General features: G+C 41.6%; 1 protein-coding gene across 4 annotated transcripts in view; it reads left to right on the top strand.

The window, feature by feature from the left end:
- Nucleotides 1–4,972: 4,972 nt before the first annotated feature.
- The window catches only part of LOC126469782 (uncharacterized), a 510,509-nt gene continuing 507,368 nt past the window's right edge, over nucleotides 4,973–8,113 (top strand). For 2 of the 4 annotated variants that reach the window (XM_050097023.1, XM_050097022.1), the window contains exon 1: nucleotides 5,000–5,015. The gene's annotated coding sequence lies outside the window, so the exon portion shown is untranslated. Of the gene's footprint in view, nucleotides 5,016–8,113 lie in introns of all 4 variants that reach the window. The other 2 variants (XM_050097021.1, XM_050097018.1) reach the window with 2 other exon arrangements.

Genomic DNA, 8,113 nt, shown 5'->3' with positions numbered 1-8,113 from the left:
CTCACTTTTTTCCATCTGTCTCGTTTTCATTTGACTATCCCTTGGAGAAGTAGAAGCTAATTTTGTGGTATGACTTTCTGAAAGAAATACTTGGGACTCAGCAATATGCTATTACTCTTTTCATTTTCAAAGTGAAATTGCTTCATTTGCATCCTTATTTTTCTTTAAACAAAAGCAGACCAAGCGAGGTGGCGCAGTGGCTAGCACACTGGACTCGCATTCGGGAGGACGACGGTTCAAACCTGCTTCCGGCCATCATGATTTAGGTTTTCCGTGATTTCCCTAAATCGCGTCAGACAACTGCCGAGATGGTTCCTTTGAAAGGGCACGGCCGACTTCCTTTCCTAATCTAATGGGACCGATGACCTCGCTGTATGGTCCCCTCTCCCGAATCAACCAACCAACAAAAGCAGTGAAGATAAACAGGAAATGTGAAAAGAAAAATAACTTTAAGTACCAGTTTCATATAGGCGGGGGCTAAAAAAATAGCTGTTTTTATTTAAAATCCAAGTTATTTATCAAACGAATAATCCTTTAAAAAATGGTTCAAATGGCTCTGAGCACTATGGGACTTAACTACTGTGGTCATCAGTCCCCTAGAACTTAGAACTACTTAAACCTAACTAACCTAAGGACATCACACACATCCATGCCCGAGGCATGATTCGAACCTGCGACCATAGCGGTCGCGCAGTTCCAGACTGTAGCGCCTAGAACCGCTCGGCCACTCCGGCCGGCGAATAATCCTTCAACCGTAAAAAAACAAACAATAAAGACGCTTGTTATGTACAAAATAACTACGACTGCGATAGGCCTAATCAGCATTAATTCAATTGTACTATAGCATACAAAATTACTCCGGGAAATTCTAACCTTGGACTGTTTTGGAGTTTCAATATCGCGTATCACTTCTTCAAAATAGCGAGTCGTAATACACATATTAAGTAAACATACTTTACTGTAACTTACAATATACCGGTGAAGAGATGTAGTATTAATTAGTTGAATTAAATTCTCTGAAAGTAAACGAATGATATCGATGGAGATGATAGTTAAACTGCAATGTATTTTGAACCTGTAATGCAACAAATATGTAGTGAGAAATGAAAAATTCTACTAAGGTGAACTGTTGCCATAACTAACAAGGCAATCCAAACATACCTGCGGAACCGACCAGAACATTAAATGTCACTACCTTATTCATATCCATCAGCTTGATCAATGGTGCTGCTAATCACAAAGGGAGAACCTGTGGTTGCTTATTCGTAAAAGAGGCAATGAATGTTTGGGTTGGACCTGAAGATGTGATCTGATGTCATAACTGCTTCAGTCGTGATACCGAGGAGAGCCTGGGTCGAGTGTGGCGAATAAGAGGGGCTGTGAGGCCATGGCGCACCTCCTTCCGGCCAGTTAGAATTGACAAAGTCTGTTTAACACGACTTCGAATAGGACACAAACCCCTCACCCAGGGTTTCCTTCCGAGCCGTGAAGAATCGCCTGTTTGTGATGCATGTAGTGTGCTGATTACTGATCGCCACATTTTAACCGGCTCCATTTTATATAATGATGAGTGGGGTCAAGTTGGTTTACCGACAGACCTGCTCTGAATTCTAGGTGATAATGAGCTGAATGTGGCACGTGTTTGACAGTTTTGTATTTTGGCTTCCCTTCTGCCTAAGCCATTAGGTCGAAGCTTTTAATACGTTAGAGAACGACTGGCTCATGCAGTTACTATCTTTATGGTCCTCCAAGCTTCTTTTCTGGACTTGCCTCTTAGGGACTGTACAGATATTGTTTGTAGTGATCTGTCTTGGCTCTCTTACTCATTGTACCGTTCAGAGAAGTCGTGTGTGTTCATGTAAAAAAAGAGTGCAAGGGAGCGTATGTGGTCTTATGTCGTATTTTAGGCTATCCTCATTTTGTGAGGTATAGGACTGAAGACCACAGCAACAACAACAACCCCAACCGCGTCACACAGTCAGTGTACGGGCGCTGATGACGGCGATATTGAGCGCCCTCTAGCTGCAGCAACAACAACAACAGGGGTAGAATCCGATCGTGGTACAAATTGTCATCTGTCACGACATATTCACTACACTATAGGGTCAAAATTTCTGAACGAGTTTCACTAATATCACTCCATCTCGTTATATTCATGTGATTTCGTGCCCCTTGATTCCGTTCGTATCGTTTCGATGCAGTTAATTCAGGTGATGTGTATCCCCATTACAGGGTAAGTCATGATACACAGTCATATCCATTCCTCTGGAAGTGCTGTTCCTGAAGAGAAATCTCTGATGACTTGTTCGTAAAAAATAAAAAAAAGTGACACATAATGTTTGCATCGATCTTGAAAGCATGCTGGGATAGTCTAATTAGTTACGGCGATTGCTCGTGGTAAGATCTTACATACACAAAGAATTAATGAACATTAAATTCAAAACAGCATTTCTTCCAAAGATGAAAATTGTTTAATAAATTGCCCACGAATATTAAAGAAGATTGGAGCTATCTTATTCACAAAGGCAGTTGAAAAGAATCTGTTAAGCAATACATTCAGTACAGTGAACGATTACTTAGATAACACTGAGTAAGGTTGGTTGGTTGATATGGGGGAGGGAACCAAGCAGTGAGGTCATCGTTCCCATCGGATGAGGGAAGGATGGGCAAGGAAATCGGCCGTGCCCTTTCAAAGGTACCATCCCGCATTTGCCTGAAACAATTTAGAGAAATCTCGGAATACCTAAATCAGGATGGCCGGATGCGGACTTGAACCGTCGTCCTTCCGAATGCAAGTCCATTGTGCTAACCACTGCGTCATCTCGCTCGGTGCTGCGTAAGGAGTCTGATAAAATAAATAAATAAACACAGGTAAACAATAATAACAATAAAACACATCGGTAATTTCACCACGTTTTCGCATTACAATGTTTTTTTTTCTGGAAAATGTTGCTACAAAGCTCTGTAACGGCCAGTATTAATATCTTATCCTCTTTGCGAGCTTAACATCTTACCTTCGACCATAGATACTAGTAGACTGGCCTTGCTGTGCAGAAGCCATAGGGCTGGTGTGGCTCCAACATAAACCACGTGACTGTTGGCAAAACGTGGCGGGATTTCAAATCAGCGGTCTGCCATCCTATGTTTGTATCGTATTTTCCCCACATTTCTCAATTGACTGCCAAACGCTTCCAACAAAGATTACTTTTTTATTTGCGAAAAATTATGCCAGAACTAGATTTGACCTGGATTTGTTCACAGTACCATTTATAAAATCTAACAAATACATCAAACGCCACTCTGGTGGGCAGCGGGACGAAATTACTATAAACTATCAATTAAAGTAAAATGTCGTTAAAATTATTTTAAACACTAAGAGTGGGCTCGTGTCAAAACTTTAAACACTGGATTTGCCGCGTTTTGAGCTCTAGTCACTTATAAAAGAAAATGGGATATGGAAATTATGTCAACTATAAGTGCCAAAATTGTCGACTTTAGGAGCAGGTCCATTTCAGAGTATCAATTTTAGGTGCACTTCAAAGGTTCAGTTCCCACTATTTTTACAAAATTTTAAACTATCAGTTTAAAAAAATGATATTTTAGGTGAAAGGTGAGACTTTGAAGTTTCAGAAAATAATTTTGGAGCCTAGGTTTAAAAATTACAGACACTGTAAATATAAATTATAAATATACATTGTAATTAATAACTAACCTATCAAAACACTTCTCCGCGAAGTGCTTCGAGCAAAGGCGCGTATGTGCAGATGGCTTAAAGCTTTTCCGTTTCAGGGCCTGTATCCAAAGCTGCCTTCGGCTTCCATCCTTAGCGAACCTATGAGTAGGAACGAGAAACAATTATACTTACTTCTGTAACCGAATTACCACAGATACTTTCCAAAATGTAATATGAGTCTGACTTTACAGGCATCACTTTCAACACTTTAATTTACGTGATACTCTATTTCAAGTGTAAAAAATATATAAAAGTCACTTCAGCAGATTTCAATAAACGCATCTGCACTATCATAGCAACACTTACACGTGAAATGTAATGCCATTTCCCCCGACAAAACGCCGAGTACAGCCATAAGCGCAACACGAAACAACCATGTTTTGCCAACATTCAAGTGACTTCAGCCCAGAGATGTTGGAGCCACGAAAATGACGTCAGGGTCAGTCTATTATATTTATGGTCGAAGCATCTTACCCATTATGAACGGAAGCTGACTCAGTTTTTCAGGCCAGCTAATGGGAAGTATCTGTACACGCAATGGATACCAAACTCTTAGCCATGGTCTTGATGTCAGCTGATAGTGTATGTAGTGTTACGTTATGAAATAATGAGTGTATAGTGCGCGTAGTGTGTGCGGTGATCGGTATTGAGTAATGAATGAACTAAATGGTTCAAATGGCTCTGAGCACTATGGGACTCAACTGCTGAGGTCATTAGTCCCCTAGAACTTAGAACTAGTTAAACCTAACTAACCTAAGGACATCACAAACATCCATGCCAGAGGCAGGATTCGAACCTGCGACCGTAGCGGCCTTGCGGTTCCAGACTGCAGCGCCTTTAACCGCACGGCCACTTCGGCCGGCCAATGAATGAACAATGTTTACGAGTTATTATTTACTAGTGAACCGCTCACCAAGACAAAAATTAATTTTTGACAGCTTTTTTTTAGTCGAGAACGCCATTGTATTAAGATGAGCTGTTTAAAACTCGTTTTCCAAGTAAGCGCTAAATAAATACGATTTATTTAACGGGCAATGAAGCAGTAGCGGTACTGCCCAGCCGGGAGAACCTAGACGGTCGACCGAGATCCTGCGCCAGCGCGCGGGGTCGGGACGCGTAAGAGACTGCCATCTGTTGTCGGGCATCGGCTGCGGTAGGGCCGTTCCAGCATTAGTGTGTCAGGCAGTAGCGTGGGTTACGTTGGAGTGCTCTCCGCGCTTGTGGGCAGACGGCTGCAGTAGACTACACGGTCGCTCAGGATTACATCTTTTCTTCGCAAAAGGTGAAGTACCAACAACACAGTAATGTGGCTTGCTAATTTCAAGTTAACATATGGAAAATGTTAGTTTAAGCTTTGTTTATTAAATTTTTCTGTCCAGCGCCTCGCTGCTCAAGACGCATTTCGGTAAAAATGATATGTAATAATGGGGCAGTGTCCTTTTTTTTTCTTCTCCAGTAAAGTGCACGCAGTACTCCTGGGCATAGTTAAAACATATCGGATGACGCTTGACAGATGGTGCAGTCGCCACCACTATTTTACTCGTACAAACCTGTCGTTCTTACCGTTAGTTGTGCGTTGGGTCAGAACCGCTGGTCGCTGTTGCCCACCTATTTGCTTATTTATTGGCGTTTTCAGGGAAGAAACATCCCTCGTTCAGTTAGGTTTAAACTGACAGTACTACGATACGTCCTTGGGCGTACTGCGGCCCTAGACTGGCATCGGTAGCCGCAGATGAAGATCGCCGCAACGGAACATGGAATTTTCTGTCGTGTTGGTGTTTAGAGAAGCATATAACTAGTATGACAGAGTGGTTAAGTAAATAAAAGTATTGTGTATGTGAATTTGGTTGCATGAGCCGTTCGGGAGCGTTGTGGAAAGCAGCAATAAGAGCTCATGAGGCGAGGTAACGGTTCTCGGAGGTCAGCGCTACATGTGCATAGCTGCCTTACCGGCCGTGTATCATGTTTAGGCAACAACAGTGGTTCAGCTTTTTTAGTCTTTCTTGCTGTTAGGCGCTCGCCTTCCAGGGGGCCGAAGGCCTGTCGGTGGTGGTACCGTTGGAGCGAAGCACAAGTCAGCGTTGTTCTTCCATCTTACACATTACGTTGGAGTAAAGTGACTCTGTCATCACAGTCTGAGCTTATACACACACATATAAACAAACTGTTTGGTTCTTGCCGCGGTTCTGAATACGCTGTCGGTTGAGTTATACCCGTAAACAGTAATTACATTAATCGTAATGTAAAAGGCAGTTGATATTGAGTTTATTAGTATCAACACTTCAGAGTCATCGACGGTGAGTTGTTTGCTGAGTTACCTTTTTACAGTGTATTGTAAAGTGTCCCCATATGTTGTTTACATGTGTCTGGCTAAAACATATCATGCCATCTTCATAAGCAGCTCCTTTAAGTTGGGGCAGATGGTACAAAACAGAAATTTCTGAGATTAAATATGTTAGGCAGTGTCTTCCTGAAAGACATAACGTTTGGTGGAGGTTGTTGTTGTTGTTGTTATGCTAGTGGAGGTGAGCAACGATGACTTACTTGTAAACTGTTTTAAGAGTTGTTTTTATTAAAGTATTGCCGAGTGATCGAATATTTGGGGAACTGTTAATGAGACCATAATCTGATTTGAAGTTTTTAGAAAGTCGGTCTTAGTGCAGTTCGTAAGTATTTATTAATGGCGACGTTAGGCTGGATAGTCTCCTGCTGAAATATTGCCCCAACAAATAATATCGAGCAACGTGGTTACGCAGTTGACTGCAACAAAGATATCACAAATAGGATTTACTTTTTGGAAATAAAGTGTTGACTACATGTATTCGTTTGAGAGGCAGAGCGAGCATACTTAAAATATGTATCTCAACACACGCAGTTGTCGCCAAAGAGGAAATATTCAATACTTTCCAACAGAGTCGACATCGCTAATGCATCGTTGTAATGCAGGTAAAGAAATTCTGACTAGAAGCGAGGAATTTCTCCTGTAAGCTGCCTGAGTGTATTTTCAGAATAATATTGATTTCTCTGTAGACTGGGAAATATAAAATGTACCTACTTGTCGATGTTACATGCCGCCATCGAAAGATGTACCCGTGATCTTCTTACCTGGCAATACGGTGTTTCTCTTTGCAAACATAAACATCGAATGTGTTTAAGCGTACTGGCATGCCTCTTAACCAGCTTTGCCACGACGATATATTGAAATCTGGGGAACAATACATTGGCCAAATAGCTTGGTAGAATCCTAATTACTCTTATTGTCGACTGAAGACATATTACATTGTGAAGTCTTTCAAATAGTTGTATTCCTCTTCATAGAATTGTTTGGTTTCCATAGGTTCAAATGTCTCTGAGCACTATGGGACTTATCTGAGGTCATCAGTCCCCTAGAACTTAGAACCACTTAAACCTAACTAACCTAAGAACATCACACACATCCATGCCCAAGGCAGGATTCGAACCTGCGACCGTAGCGGTCGCGCGGTTCCGGACTGAAGGCCTAGAGCCACTCGGCCACTGCGGCCTGCGTTTCCATAGGAAGACACGGTGGGCAACATATACCTTAATTTATAAAAATCCAGGAAATAGCTGTATTTGTTGCGTATAATTCATACATATTTAAAGACTATAAAGTCATTGTTAGAAATTTTACAGTACCGACATCGTAGCTTGGTTAAGTGAACCGTATCTGTCGTATTTTTAGAAAGTCTGCCTCACTATTTATGCTCAATGGATTTCCTGTAGAACGTTTCATTTTTAAAGTCTACATTCTAACATAATGTTGAACAAAAAATGAGAAACGATCATGGTCTTCTTTTAATGTAGTTTTATCTCCTACATTGTGGACATAGTTTAATCTGCTTTGTTTAATTCTTAGGGACGAAAAGTTCCTAGCCCTTATAGATACTCCAGCAGTCTTGAAGTAGACTGAAGATCACAACACGTAGAAGATACTCTGTAATAGTTCTGACGAAAATTCAGTCGTCTTGGCAAGTGACTCGCAGCATCGAAAATTCGTCAGAGCAGGATGTATAAGCTGTGGGACAGGTACACTAGGCTCTAATATCATCTCATATAATCTAAGGGCACACTGAAGGAAACTAGGGACGGAAATGTGAAATCGCTACCTTCGCCTAGTAAAACTCAGAAGGGCACTTGGCGAGGTGGCGTAGTTACAACTCGAGGAACTGGATTCAAATCAGAGTAAAGTCATTCATTTTCCTCGACGTTCCTAAATCACATAACGCCGGTGTGATATTGTTTTCATCCCATCGACGTCCGACTTCAGTGTAGACCTACCTTCAAAACTTCGACTTGTCCAGTTCAGTTGGGAGTCCAGGCAGCGTGTGATAAACATGGATGAGACTGCTGTAGAAACAG

Source organism: Schistocerca serialis, chromosome 3 (genome assembly GCF_023864345.2).
Source record: "Schistocerca serialis cubense isolate TAMUIC-IGC-003099 chromosome 3, iqSchSeri2.2, whole genome shotgun sequence".
In the NCBI taxonomy this organism is placed as follows: domain Eukaryota; kingdom Metazoa; phylum Arthropoda; class Insecta; order Orthoptera; family Acrididae; genus Schistocerca; species Schistocerca serialis.
This window is presented reverse-complemented; position numbering and strand designations above follow the sequence as displayed.